Genomic DNA, 14893 nt, shown 5'->3' on the forward strand with positions numbered 1-14893 from the left:
TGTGCTTGAGAAAGTCAAATGTTTACATATCACTTTTCTGTGGCCGGCTGCCAGAGAATAACAGCAGCTGTCATTAGCCTGACATGCTAACTGTTGAAGTGTTATTGCGTCAAAAAGTCGAGGGATTTTTTTGTGTGTGTGTGCGTTGTATAAGATAATTGTCAATTATTATTACAATTTACCAACTATTTTGCTTCCTTATAATGAATTATTTTGTTAACTTCCGTTACAAATATAAGTTTGAGTGAATGTTTAAATACTTTTAACAGTGTTATTAAGTATATACACACTGTAAAGTCAAGGTCAGGTATGACACAATCAGTCCAATTTGCCCATGTCTCAGAAATATTTTCCCCATAGAATAAATAGTAAAATAAATGAATAATGCAAAAAAACAACAACAACCAAAAAACAAAACAAAAAAATCTAAACTAACTAAAATAAACTATAAAGTATAAACTAGGGCTGCAGCTATCGAATATATTCGTAATCGAGTAATCGACTGAAAATTCTATCGATTAATCGAGTAATCGGATAATTTTTTTTTTTTTTTTTTTTTTGGTAAAGAGCAATTATAAATATACATGAGAAAAAAAAACATTTAAGCCAATATTTAACCATTTTCAGTCAATCAATGTCTTTATTTTCGATGTACATTGTTGAAAACAGCCAACAATTGCATCTCAGATGTGAATAGAAAAAAAATTCACTGCTTTAACTCAAAAAACTTGTAGATCTTATAAAGAACATATTTCTTACCCAAAAATATAATTACGCTTGATAACGCACATCACTTGAAAGCTACATGTTTTTCCGACGTGTTTCAATTGAATTTCTATTCGTATCAAACTATTTTTAAGTTCTAGTTAAGTTTTAAGTTAGTCTAAACTTTAAGTACTGATAGGATTTTAAGTTTTTGCAGTGTTCAAAATAAATGTATGATACGTGCTGTATTGGAGCACATTAGGGACCATTACTATTTGGTGTTTTATTCAGTAATGAATACTGAGCTAAAACTGACAGTTAGCTTTATTATGTTTTAATTTTACACCCTCATCACTCTACAGCGCTGTGTTTTACAGATTAAATAAAGCCTGTATGTAAGACACATTAGCCACGCAACGACAGTGGTCATAATCAATAGAAACCTAGCCCTCCGAAGGGCTAACGTTATGTGAGCGACTGACAATAACGTTATATTTATTAGCGCTGAGAAGTCTACTGCTTAAAGATGGCGGCTGTTTACTAACGCTGCCCAGACGCGGCCGAGTCTGTCATTTCGCATCTAGTCCTAAATATATGCGATATCTATGAGACGCATCTGACACTACCTGCTACCACACTAGCATGCGGGCGTAGTTTTTAGCAACGTCGGTGTAGTTTGTAGCGGCTGTCGGCTGCAGTAAGGTTTTTTAAAATTTTATTATTGCTTCTTCCTCTACGCACGTGACGTCAGCTCGTTGTCCCGCATTAAAACTTGTCCGGGCAAAACGTGATGCTTAGAGCTGGCAAAATTAAACGATTCCTCGAGGTGAATAAATTTACTCGGATCAGATTTTAAACTCGAGTTACTCGAGTTGCTTGAGTATTCGTTTCAGCTCTAGTATAAACCCTTTTAGTTGAATTACATAGGCCTACATGGTGAGTCAGAGAAGTCCCAAGACATGTCGTAAAAGATATATATAAACACTAAGGTACAAAATATTAGGTTTGACCTTTAACCATTTATAGGGCAAATGACTATTTTTGGTAATAAAAAAATAACCTCATAAAAACCTGGAGTCTACACCTGAGGTCAAGATTTTTTAGACTCTTCACCATTGAGTAGAATTAGAAAATGTCTCAAAACCTCTGACCGCAGATATACAATATGGACGTCACGTTTTGGGTCATGTAGTCCAGAGTATTAACATTGTATGGAGAAGTCTGGGTCATAAACCCCAAAATCTGATCACAAATGTGGAAACCAGGTCTCAGTTAAATAAAAAATCATTTCTAAAACATTTTTATGAATGAATAAATACAATATTAATAAAAACAAAATTTACACTATTAGAATGAATAAGAACAAATATAGTCTGGTTATGGCCCCCCAGTATCACTCTAAAATTTATTTTCTCTTTATATTTTAAATGTCATCGCATATAACTCATTTAACTCATTCATTTGAACTGGGAGAAATGGCCGCGAATGTTTTGTGAATCTTTATGAATCTTGAATATTTCAATACCATTAACGGTGCTAGACATCCCATCCATTTTGACTGAGAGAGGCTAGCAGCAAATGGTCGCTGCCAACCCTCCCTGTCAAAACAGATGGTATGTCTAGCTCCATCAATGGCAGCCAATGAGTTAAATGAGTGGCCAGCATGTCCACAAAGATCCTGCGGCAATCCTTGCTTCAGTAGGTGCACTAAAGGAAGCGAAAGTTTCTGGTGCACAACTAACTTGTGACCTCTCACGATGGCCAAAGCATCTGACAGTTTATAGCCAAGAGTCACATCAACATTGTGGAGCAAATTAACGATTCACCTGACCAGTTTCACGTAGTTTTTTTTCCTCTTCATTCCCTAGCTCAAGCTTTTTTGTAAGCATTGACTTGGAAACATCAAGATAGTTGTAATGATCGATCTGCAGAGGATCATGAAAGAAGAAGCTTTGAAAAGTGCTATAAAGGAAATACATCTTTTGTACTGTTAACTTCCCAATACTGTCTGCATGGTGTACTGTATATTGGTATGGTTTAAAACTGTCACCATTGTAATCTAGATTAATGTACCATAATTTCCGGACTATAAGGCACTACTTTTTTCTCTCATTTTGAATTCTGCAATTTATAGTCCAGTGCGGCTTATTTGTTGATTTATTTGGGTTAATAGGCAACACTGTATTTGACAGCTGCGTCATAGCACTGCCATAAGACCGTGATAATTATGACATGACACTTTCATGGGCATAAATAAATGCTTATGAGAGATGTCATGAAGTGTCATCGGACAAATTATGTCACTAACTCCATCCATTTATGTCCAGCTAGAATCTTTTGCATCCATTCAAAAGTGAGATAATTTACAAGATGACACAAAAGACATCTGTCATAAGCATTCATTAATGCTCATGGCAGTGTCATCATGTCATAATTATGATGGTCTTATGACAGAGATGACACAAAAAGACATCTGTCATAAGCATTCATTAATGCTCATGGCACTGTCATCATGTCATAATTATGATGGTCTTATGACAGTCTTATGGTGCCACTGTCAAATAAAGTATTACTAAATACCATAATGAGCAATTAACGAAACAACTGGAACAGTAACAGAAGAAATAATTAGCACAGAACATGACTTTTGATTGTTATTTACATCTGTAGTGCTGCAATGCATGCTAAGAGGCATGTTGGACGACAACAGTGTCGACAGCAGGTGGCAGCAGAGGCTGACTGTGTCCCCCAAGGGAGCAGTGAGGGCCAAATGAAGCTTCATAAAGCAATGAAGCCAATTGGTTCAAAGCTTCATGGTGATTCATTTGGTCTTAGACAGTTTTATGAGGCCGCTGTCGAATAAAGTTTTACCGGTTGATATCTTTTGGTGTAAATATACTATAATACCGTGAGGACAGGTGCGGCTTATAGTCCAGTGCAGATACTCTATGAACAAATGCCATTTTCGTGTCAAATTTGGTGGGTGGCGTCTAATAGTCAGGTGCGCCTTACAGTCCAAAAATTACGGTACTTTACGTACACCCAGCCCCTAAAATAGTTATTAACTGTATAGTAACGTTCCAACGTAACATTAGCTCTCATACACATGTACAAAGAATCAATATTTGATAAAAGCCATAAAAGCAAAAATAAAGCGGAATTAGTCACTGCAGCATTTAAAGAAAATGGAAACGGATGCTCACTGTCATTCTTTTTTGTCATACATTTTTGAAAAGACATCCATTACTCTATAATTAAGGGTAAAAATGATAAATTGTCTGTTGTATGCACTGATATAGAGTCTTTCAGTGTGAGAAGTGTGAGAGTTTCGTCTCATTAACCCTAAATGCAAAGATGCGCACGAGCTATTGCTACATGCAATAAGATCAATTTCTAGTTCTTTGGTAATCCACACTTTGCACCATTGCTCCCAAACTGTGGTGCAGTGCAAAAAAAGTATGCCTTTTAGATGACTAGCGTGATATTCTGAGGTCTCCCATGATTATCTTTACTGTATTTACCCGAGAGGCACATTTTTCTAACCTTTATAAACTATACTTCTAAAATTTGGCAACAGACCTCAACCACCTGACAGTTAAAAGTACAAGTGATATACTTGATTTAATTGGTCTGTTATAATTTCATAAATGAAGGTGTGTAATCCAAAATGAATATAAATGATAAAGCCTAGAGTTTGTTTTTCAAAGAGGATGTGAGTAGGTGTAGGATGTTTTGCACAATACTGGTAGAACACTCCCAAATGATGCATGTTTGCAGCTATTTAAAAACAAAGTATTTGAGTCACACACCACTGTCGGTGTGATCTATATTATTCAAGTCATGACTGAGGGAAAACCTGCATTTTCAATGACTGGTCCTTCAGCAGCCAACACTCTCAACAAGACTGAGTGAATCAATGCTTTGAGAGCCTTTGCGCTGTTCATCCACACTGTGTTAAGATCCTTATTCGTTCAGTCATTGACTCAAAACCAGCAGAACCAATGAATGCTCCCACTTTGTCTTTTTCTTAAACTTTGGAATATATTATTCATGGAATAGCTGCTGCACGCCTAAATCTGTTTTTCCCTGGTTAGAAATGTTTGAGCTGCCGATGGCTCAAGGGGGGAAAAAAACACCACTTTGAATTAGCGCTGTAGTAAGAAAAGTGAGTTTAATCGTGTTTGGATGGCCTGGCATAGCCCGAAAAAAGGAGGGGTGGGGTGTTCCTGTCTATATGAATAAACAGAGCGTAAAAGCAGGATCGCAGTAAGAGGGAGTTTGACACTCTTTTCTCCTGTATGTGAAGGCAACCCTCAAGTCACAACTTGTTTTGTATTTTTTGTAACAAGCTAGTGAACTTCTGCTCCGTTTTGGACAGGTTTCTACAAAGCGCCGTTTTGTTCCGTTGCCTGTTGCATGGACCAGGATGAGGCTGATGTCATTTCACCATTTGGAATTTCAGTCTTGTAAAAATATAGAGGTCCTACTCCCAGAAGTAAAAATAACAAGGGCTTTATTGCACTACTTTGTAAAAAGTAAACATTAGTCGTCACATGAGTGTCATGACCAAAACTGCTAATATGCGTGCTAACTACACATTTGACAAGAAATGGCGGAAACTATGGCGAATTTTCATATCGTTCTTGTCTCGTCAGCCGAGAAATGGCATTCTTCTCATTATGTTTTAGTCTCCCAGGACATGTTTTTAACTTGCCATCGACACGTCATCATCATGAAAAAAACTGTTCATTGACGAAATGTTTTTGTATCGTCATCGCTGCCTCCAAAGTTGAATGCAGTCTGTTTTGTGATGCGATGCTAATTAATTGTTCAACGCAACATTTTCCACTAAGATGAGTACGGCTGGGCATTGTTTGAAATTAAACGATTCCTGTTCCGATTCCGAGTCCACGTTTCGATTCCGGTTCTGAACGATTCTCAATTCCGATTCTTTTAAGAGGCAGGGTAAAAAAAAATGCAGGGTAAAAAAAATGCATATTTTAGATTAAAGTCTTAACTTCTCGATGATTTTTAAGATTAAATGAACTTCTCACAGGGCTAATTTTACTTTGTATGTAAATATAAGTCTCTGAATTCGAGCAATTTTTCTCCACTTGCCGGTCAGAGCATCGAAACGAGGAATCGAAATTTAAAATTTCGAACGATTCCGGGAGCATTGGACTGTTAGAACCGGTTCCCATCAATGCTCGATGCCCAACCCTAAAGATGAGTAAAATTTGGAATAGTTAGACACTCAAAACTGCCATAAAATAATGTATTATGTATCCTGGCAACGCTCCAAGTAACATTTAACATTCTTAACTGATTGGACTGCTACATTTAATTGAGTCACTTAACTGCAAAAAGAAAAACTTAAAATCTCTGCCTTGAAGTCTTGCAGAGATTATTTTTCCACAAGGGCAAATGGATTTGCATTCACCACTCGATCATACTGTACATACTGTAACGAACGAGAACAAAACGAAAGAACAAAACAGAAAGTACAATATTAAGAATAATTCCGTACTTAACAAAGAAGATAAAGTGCATTGTGTAAAAAAGTTTTTTGATAATAGCAGAATCCTAAATTAAAAATATATTTTATAGCTTCAGGACTATGTACATGTCTACAAAGTATTTACCATCTGTTTATATTATGAAAAGCAATTACCATAACAATACCGGTAACAATAGCAATATCATATCAACAATATAATCTATTATTGAGCAATTAAAACCAATACCCAACTCGAAACAAATTTGACATATCGGTAATCAGATTTGTAATGCACCCATTATTTTTGTTTTGTATACGAAATGAAGTAAGCCCAAACTACTTTAGCTGTTAGCTTGTTGGTAAATTTTTCTTGACAAACCTCACAAACAGATTGTTATGGCTTCAACTAAGTTGTGTTAGGTTTATGCCCTAGTGTGTCTTGTCATGTGACTGATTACCCATTGATCTCACCCACCTGTGCCTTATTGTCTCGTTGTCCCATGCCTGTATATAAGCTCCCAGTTTCTGTTCAGTCCTTATTGCGTCATTGTCGATGTCACGTCTATCTCAGTGTCTATTCGTACGTCCAATGTTCAAATTCCTGTAAAAAGTAAGTTTTTATACCTTTTCGAAGAAATGGTGAGATGAAGCTTCGTGAGGCATTAAACTACCTGAGCCAATTGGTTCGAGAAAGGGTTCATTTCTCGAAGCTTCATGTGAGAACGGTACCACCTACTGGTTAAGTGTATGATCACAGTCAGTTGTCTCATCTGCATGAGTAACTATTGCTTTTTTTGTTTGTTTGTGTGTCTGTTAGGAAGGAATTAATTTAGAAATATTGTTTGACCAAATCCTCTATGTACATAGAGTATCACATATGTATAGACAGATATCCTTCACTTATCGCTCTTAATGGTGACCATAATCGACTGCGTAAAGTGAAAAAACGTGAAGTATTGTAACGCACCCGTCCCATTTTTGATATAATTTGTTGTGTCTACATCATATCAGTAAGTATATATAAAACCCTATAAATGCATATGTTATCATTACAACATTATTGTTTGAAACGTAAATAAAAATTTTAATACTATAAGAAACATACATTAAGTAATGTATAAATAATACAGACTACATTAATTCTCTTTCATATGATACGTGTGTAGAGGTGTGTGTAAGTGTGCTTAAATACATAGATGAAAATGGTGTTCATAAATACGTCTTTAGAACTTTTTTGTTTTTATAACAAAATTAAAAAATCTGCGATGCACTGACTTTGCGAAAGTTGAGCAGCAAAGTAGTGAGAGAACACGCTAAGAAATCGAGTGTAGTGTGTACGTGTGAAAATTATTCCCCAAATGGTATTATCATAGTATGGCAAGCTGTGCAATGCTTTTTCTGAAATTGGCATGAGTGTAATCAGGCAGAGGACAGTAAAAGTGCTTGTGTAACTTGAACATTGATGTACTTGATTGGGACAAATACGGGAGTGCTCTTTCTTGCTGACTCCATCCTATCAACTACTGTACAAATCCTTCTCTCCTCACTCCTAAACCTTTCACTCTCCAAACTACATTCAAACTCTCGCCCGATCGCAGCTTTCCTTCGAACAACCACCTTTTTAATCCAGCCAGAGCAGAGGTGTTCATTTACTGTAGCGAGCTGTCAAACCGCACAGCAAAATCTAAAGCACTCCCTGAAGTCATCACGTTGTACAGCTGGCCAGCGAGACTTGGGACGTCATCGTTTTCGGAAGCTCCCCTAAATGAAGCGAGCCTCGTTACGTGCTTCGCAGAAACGTCCCCTCATTACTCAACACACACTTCGAAGACTCGGCGCACCTCGTTACATCACTACCTTTTCGTTCGATCCCCTGGTCTTTTGTTTGAATTTTCCATTTCTGTCAACTGTTATTAAAGCATTTTGAGTTCCTACACACCCTGCCTTGCTCTTCCTTGTTTTCCCTGCGTTTGAGTCCACCCTGTTCCTGAAACCCTGACACAGATGCACAGCAGCTGCATAATATACCGTATTGGCCCGAATATAAGACGGTGTTTTTTTGCATTGAAATAAGACTGAAAAAGAGGGGGTCGTCTTATATTCTCGGTCTAGACATTATACCCATTCACGACACTAGATAGCGCCAGATATCATTGAAGCGATGTTCTGTCATGACAGATCTCGTCTACTCTCAAGTTTAACCAGTTTGCATTATTTTATTGCAGTGTTTTTCCTTATTCAGATTTGTTTCAACACTACAGTTACAGTTAGACTTCACTTTGATGGTTAATGCAGTTATTGCAATTTTGTTGTTTTAGCACAATAGATTGGTTTATTTACATTTCAAAAACCAGAAGCCATTCATTTAGGAAAGTGAGTGCATTTTAGTTGACATATTTAAATGTTCAGATATTAAGATTTGAATGAGGCAAAATAACATACTTTTTCTTTCAAATATATTGTTATAATCATGTTTCAGATGTACTGTCATTATTTTCTGTATAAAAATTAATTTGGTGTTCAAAAAGTCTTTTTTCAAACTTGAGTCTTGAAAAAGAGGGGGTCGTCTTATAATCAGGGCCGTCTTATATTCGGACCAATACGGTACTTATAAATTCTTTGTTCGCAAAAAGTTGGTCAGCTGAAAGATCTATGACGCTAATACAGCGGTCTCAAACCGACTCCACAAAGGGCCGCAGTGGGTCCTGGTTTTTGTTCCAACAGATCCAGCACAAACAGTTCAACCAATGAGGTTTCTACTAACATAAGCAGCACCTGATTGCAATCAACTGATTACACTTGTAAGAAACCAGATTGGTGAAAAGGTATTTGTCTCGTTTGGTTGGAATGAAATCCAGTACCCCCTGCGGCCCTTTGAGGACCGGTTTGAGACCACTGCGCTAATAGGAATACATAAAAAGGAAGTTAAGAAAAACTACCAAAATAAAAACCTGCACCCGCTTATAATATGGTCTAGTCTAGGTACATTTCCGCTGGTAACTGTCTCCAGGAAAAACGCACAAACTGCCATGCAAAAAAACCCCAAAAACAAATGTACTGTTATTGGGAAACTGATCAATTGGTAACTTCTGGTGAATAATCTTCTATTTCTCATCACTACTTGTTTCAGAACTTGTCACATACGAAATGGCAAAACACCTGCAGAGTTAAGACTCTGATGTTGGCTGAAATTAAGGCCGGTGAGATTTTCTTATTTGCAAAGGGAGTCACTTTTACCGCTAACTCAACTCTCCGCTTTTATGTTGCCTTTGTGCTTGCTTAAGTAAACACATGAGACATTAATATTAATTAAAATCTGAGTTATAATGTTTCTGCACAATGCCAGATGCCTCTGCTTTGCTTTTTCCATCCTGCTCCTCCTTGTCTAATTACACGTCTTGATACCTTTTCTTTATCATGATCTTTGTGTGGTTTTTGTCGCTGAGGAAACGACGCACAACGTGAAATTGAAATATGTCAGCCTATTATTTAGATGTGAATTTTATTGAGTGGGATTTTCCCTGGAATTGCATGGGAAGAGTCTTCTTTTGAATCAGACGAATTGGAACTTTGCTGTAGGTCGGAAGGTTTTTATGGAAATTAAATAGCAGAGAACGACACAACAGAAGGACTTTTTTGTGCTAAGAAAAAAATATGGATTGATTGAATAATTGCAGAAACCATGAAATGAAAATAATGGAACCCTGACAGTTTAACTGTTTCCGTTATGTAACTACTAATGGAACTTCCACTGTATTCTTTATGAATAAGTTTTTAATGCCTCAAAGGATGCACCTTTTTCTTGTCTTTTTGTTGCTTTTTTTGTATGCAGCACAAGCATTGATAACAACAATAACAGTGTCACCAAAACTGCTACCATTCAGGGTTTAGGTTTTTTATTTTATTTATTCATTTTTTTTTTTTTTTTTTTTTTTACGCTTTTACGTGCTTTTATCTGAATGATTCCTGCAAGCCCCTCCTAGTCAAGATTGACTGGACATCTATTGCTGTCAATGGCAACCATTAATTATCACAGTCATTCAGAGAGATCATTCGTCTCTGATTTTTCCACATTGTCCCTAACAGTTGACTGTCATTGATTGGGGCAGTAGTATGTGTCTGTGTGATTTCACGTTTTCACATTGAATTCCAACTTGCTACGATCTTGTGGAATTTGTCTGTGGTCTCACAAATAAAACTAATTTTCCAATCATTTCCTTTTTAGCGTATCGTTGTTAAATCTCTTCATATTTGACTAACAATTAGCACACTTGTTTCTATTGGGAAGTATGAGAGGTAGAAATTCTCTGTGATTTCATTGTATTGGGATTTCATTGTACAGGTGAAAAACAGGCAGTTTGCAATAAAAATATCGGGGATATATTGTTAACAAATTTTTTTGCTCTCTCCTTCACCTTGTCTGCAGTGTTGGTTTATGTCTGAATATAGTGTATCACAAAAGTGAGTACACCCTTCACATTTCTGCAGATATTTAAGTATATCTTTTCATAGAACAACACTGACAAAATGACACTTTGACACAATGAAAAGTAGTCTGTGTGCAGCTTATATAACAGAGTTAATTTATTTTCCCCTCAAAATATAGCCATTAATATCTAAACCCCATTGCAACAAAATTGAGTACACCCCTTAGAAACTACGTACATCCCTAAATGTCCAAATTGAGTACTGCTTGTCATTTTCCCTCCAAAATCTCATGTGACTTGTTACAGGATTGCTGTCAGCATTTCTGCAGAGATTGAAGAGGTGGGAGGGTCAGCCTGTTAGTGCTCAGACCATACGTCCCACTCTACATCAAATTGGTGTGCATGGCTGTCACCCCAGGAGGAAGCCTGCTGAGGGTCAGCCTGTTAGTGCTCAGACCATACGTCCCACTCTACATCAAATTGGTGTGCATGGCTGTCACCCCAGGAGGAAGCCTGCTGACAGCACTCCTGTAACGAGTCACATGACATTTTGGAGGGAAAATGACAAGCAGTACTCAATTTGGACATTTAGGGATGTACGTAGTTTCTAAGGGGTGTACTCACTTTTGTTGCCAGGGTTTTAGATATTAATGGCTATATTTTGAGTTATTTTGAGGGGAAAATAAATTAACTCTATTATATAAGCTGCACACAAACTACTTTTCATTGTGTCAAAAGTGTCATTTTGTCAGTGTTGTCCCATGAAAATATATACTGAAACATCTGCAGAAATTCGAGGGGTGTACTCACTTTTGTGATACACTGTATGTTGTAACACAGTTTAGGACTTCCATCACAGTGACTGAAACGTTTGTCTTGCACAGCCTGCCTTCATTTAAATGGGAGACTGTATCTCGAAAAACGATAGCTAATTGACACTTTTGACCTCACTTTACTTTTTTAGTGACCCAAATTTAGTAAAGTCTCACTACATTTATCCAGGAAGCATTTTGCTAGTGAACCAGTGATAATGTTGCAACACAGTTTTGCACTTCCATCACAGTGACCGAAACTTCTTTTCTCTTGCAAAGCTTGCCTTCAGTTAAATGGGAGACAGAGAAAATAGTCAATGAGAAACTGTATCTAGATAAGTGCAGTCTATTTAGTTTAGCAAATAATGGTTAAAGTCTGTTGGTCTATCAAACTGCCGCCATCAGAAAATCTTAATCAACTCCAAGCAATATTTTGATATCCCGGCTATGTCAAAATCGTACAGTTGTGTTCATGACTATACTTTATTCTTTTCATATTAATCTTGTATGCTTCAGTGTCATATGGTACTACTCAGCCAAAACAGAGGCACTTTGTAGGAACCATATTAGTTGCTAAGCTACGATAATGTCACATTAAATTTAATTTCCGCTCCTGGGATTGTGATTACATGGTAATACTCTACAATGCCTGGTACCGTTTTGGGGAGTACAAAAAGTGGAGTTTATCTGTTGTAGTCTCAGGTAATGTGATAAACAAATTTAGCTTAAATACTAACAGTTTGTATGTTTACAAATAGGAGGGGCACTAGAACAACGCAACACGGTTGATTGATCAGGATTTTACTTAGTGCTTTGTGGTCAGGAACTATTTCAAATAACAATTTATAACGTGCTAACAATTGGTGTGCTACCATATAGGCTACTGCACTGTATAGCGCCTCCCGACAATTTCCGTGTAAATATTATCTAGACCTAATTGTAAGACTTCAAGGGCATTTTAATTGAATGATACCTCGACAGCTTGGCTGTGTCAGTTCTTCACTATCTGCTCCTCTGAACTGACTCCTTCGCAGTCTTCCTCATTCGTGGGAAAGACTGAATGACTGAAATTACATCGCTCTCATGGTGAACTATTTTGAGCTTCCAAAAGAGAGCGGCACAGGGCAGACAGCAGGTTCTGGTGACTCGATCATACTCGGTGCGGGAGGATCTGTCTCGTCCTAGCACGTCTGTAGCCTTTTTGTCTTACTACTTGGACATTTCACAATTTTAACAAGGAGAGGTGTAGAAGAATGCTGTGCACCACATCTCCAGGTGAGTGTGTCAGCACTCGCAGACTCTGGCCAGGTGTGTTATGAGTGTGTGTATAGGTGTTGGGGTAGGAATGACTCAATGACACAAGTACATGAAGTCTGTCAGAAATAATATCTTTTCCTAAAATACACACAACTGACTTCTTGATTGCCAGGTCTAGAAATTCTGTTGAACTTACTGCTATGTGTCATCGTAGGACAACATTGCAATCCAATTTTGATTATGTACTGTCATTTAGAAATTGACGAAGCACCTGTAGAGCATACAGTTGATATTTGAAACAATTGGATTGAAGGCAATTAGACTTTTTTGATTTGTAAATATGAAAAAAAAAATCCAGCTCTATCCCCATTAACAATTTAAATTGAAAAAAAAAGAAATATTCACCAACATTTGTAATTCCGCTAAATTTAACAGGACAAAAATTCTGAGGCCAACAAGTCTTCAACAATTCAGTCCACAAGTCCACTTTTTGTACATAACTATGAACTAAAGGAGTGACAAACTGCACAGATTAAATTCAAGGGAGGATGCATGAATTTTGAAAGAATTTTGATTGACAACTACTTTCTAATCTCCATGAAAATGTAAAAGGCAAAGAGGTCTGCAGTCAAACAGTCATGCACAAGGTCAACATGTGGGTGAAGACCACCACATGGGTGCCCCCTAACCCTACTGAACTTAAAGGGTCCAAGCACCCAGTGTGATGAATGAGGCGTTTGTTTCCCTAGGGGTGAGGCATGACTAACTATGTGAGGCATCTGTCTAGTTTAAATTTAGTGTAACTGAAGCTACTGCTGGCTGTGCTGTATCAACATATCAGAGGCTGCATTACACCAGAGAGAAAGCTGTTTAACTCCTGTATCTCCTTTCATTTCTTTCTTTTTATCCCCCACTTGTCCCTTTGTACTAGAAGGCACATTTATTACAGTATTTTGAATTGGAAATAATTTAGGAAAACCTTTGAGATGGACAGTACGTAAGTGGGGCAATCTCTTCATATTGACATTTCTGCCATTACTCTGCAATAATTGGGCCAGTATAGATATTGTTTGAATTGTCATATGTTAAAAGTTTATTGCTCCAGTATGATTATCACAGGATGACGGTCCACATTCCATCTGAGGCCCGTAAGGTTGTGTGGACCCCACTACATGGGTCATAACCGGAATGTGGACCATGTAGACTCTGACAGCTGAGCAAAAAGGGCCTTACGCGCCAACTGTGAATAGAGTTCCAACAATATGGACCACCGTTTACTCCTCTGATCGTCATAAACAGCACCCACCTTCTCATCACCCAGCCTTTGAAGATTCCTGTTTAGCGGCAGTGCTCTTCCTATTTGGAGCAAGGCATGTTGTTTATAGAGAATGGTGACCTCACAGGTGAATCCTACATGTTTGCTTTGTTTGGAGGTCAAGTCACTGGGTATTTTTGTAGTGACACATTTCAAGATCGAATCAGATTAACTACAAGTCTGATAAGAAGCTTTCTCAGCCTTTTTTCAGGAAAAAAAACATTAATGCAACTATTAGCAATGTATTTTTGGTGGTATTTAGCTCAGGTTGTTTGGCAAGACGTCTTTATCCCATAATGTTATCACTGCATGAGATTGTTAATTAGGAGCCCAATTTAGCGGCTAACATGGGCTTAGGACGAGTCCCTGTTGGCTAGTGGGTTTTATGTGACATCAGATGAAGGCTTTATGAAGTACCTCACACATTTAAACATAAGACAAGTGATGATTAAACCAAGACAAAAAAATCTAAGACTAATGCATTTAATTCACCTGGAACGACTTCCACCACCTTTATCCTTAACATTTGTATGCAGATTTGGTAGATACGGGGAAGCCCGATAGTCTTGGCACAAACCCAATCAGGAAGGTTTTAAGCCACAGGTGATGGCAAACCTTTGTAACAAGTATGTTTGTGCGTCACAGGCTCCCAATTTAGAAAAGTAGGCCATGAACCAACCCACATGATCTAAAAAAAGCTAAACAAAGCTTTATAAGTCTACACAGTAGGTGATTTGTTATTTAATTATTGTTATTGGGCGGAATGCAGCTGTGATGTAAAATACACGGTCATGAAATTTTGTTTGTAATGAGCGGTGCTTTCGGGGGCGGTATGGTTTGGGGTACGATTTTGGGTTTTGTTTGCCAGGTATTGAAATAA

The 14893-nt window shown here is 37.5% G+C and overlaps 1 protein-coding gene across 1 annotated transcript in view; it reads left to right on the plus strand.

Annotated features, from left to right (window-relative positions):
* Positions 1-14893, plus strand: part of nfatc3a (nuclear factor of activated T cells 3a) — a 108061-nt gene that overhangs the window by 628 nt on the left and 92540 nt on the right. The gene's annotated exons all lie outside the window — the stretch shown is intronic.

This window comes from Corythoichthys intestinalis, chromosome 1 (genome assembly GCF_030265065.1).
Source record: "Corythoichthys intestinalis isolate RoL2023-P3 chromosome 1, ASM3026506v1, whole genome shotgun sequence".
Taxonomy (NCBI): Eukaryota; Metazoa; Chordata; class Actinopteri; order Syngnathiformes; family Syngnathidae; genus Corythoichthys; species Corythoichthys intestinalis.